A 701-nucleotide genomic window follows, 5' to 3' on the forward strand; every position below is an offset into this window, starting at 1 on the left:
ATGGCTGGTGTCAACAAGGGCAAGTTTGTGAAACCTGGGATGGTGGTGATGGTCTCAGCAAAGAGCTACTTCCAAGGCAAAGCAGTCCTTGTGAGGAACATTCGTGATTGCCACCTCAAGCTACCTCTATAGCCATGCTCTTGTGTCTGGAATTGACTGCTATCCCTTCAAAGTGATATCTACCATAGGCAGGAAGAGGTCAAAGATTGAATCTTTTGTGAAAGTTTATAACTACAGTCACCTCATGCCCACAAGGCACCCTGTGGATATCCTCTTGGACAAAACTGTCAGCAATAAGGATGTGTTCAGAAACTCTGCTCTTAAATGTAAAGCCTGAGGAGGGGCCAAGGTCAAGTTCAAGGAGATATACAAGACCTGCAAGAACAAATGGTTCTTCCAGAAGCTGCAGTTGTAGCTCTGTTTTGTTTCAGTCATTACAAAATAAAGGAAAAAAAAAGTTTAAAGTGTCTATTACATAACTGCTGTTATGTAGACTAACTTTTTTCTTTCCTTGTTTTTTAAATAAGTATATCCTCAGTGCTTGAATTAGTGGTGTAGTAAAATAAGTGTTCAACAAACGTTTGTGAAATAGTGAATGAAAATGAGATTTGAAATCAGAATTCAGCACTCAATACCTGTTATACCACTTATGGAATGGTGATATTGGAAGACTAATTTGTCTCTGTGACTTTAGAACTTGG

At 39.1% G+C, this 701-nt stretch overlaps 1 pseudogene; it reads left to right on the forward strand.

Annotated features, from left to right (window-relative positions):
• LOC125156205 (60S ribosomal protein L27-like) lies at positions 1 to 415 on the forward strand (annotated as a pseudogene).
• The last annotated feature ends 286 nt before the right edge of the window (positions 416 to 701 follow it).

This window comes from Prionailurus viverrinus, chromosome F2 (genome assembly GCF_022837055.1).
Source record: "Prionailurus viverrinus isolate Anna chromosome F2, UM_Priviv_1.0, whole genome shotgun sequence".
Taxonomy (NCBI): domain Eukaryota; kingdom Metazoa; phylum Chordata; class Mammalia; order Carnivora; family Felidae; genus Prionailurus; species Prionailurus viverrinus.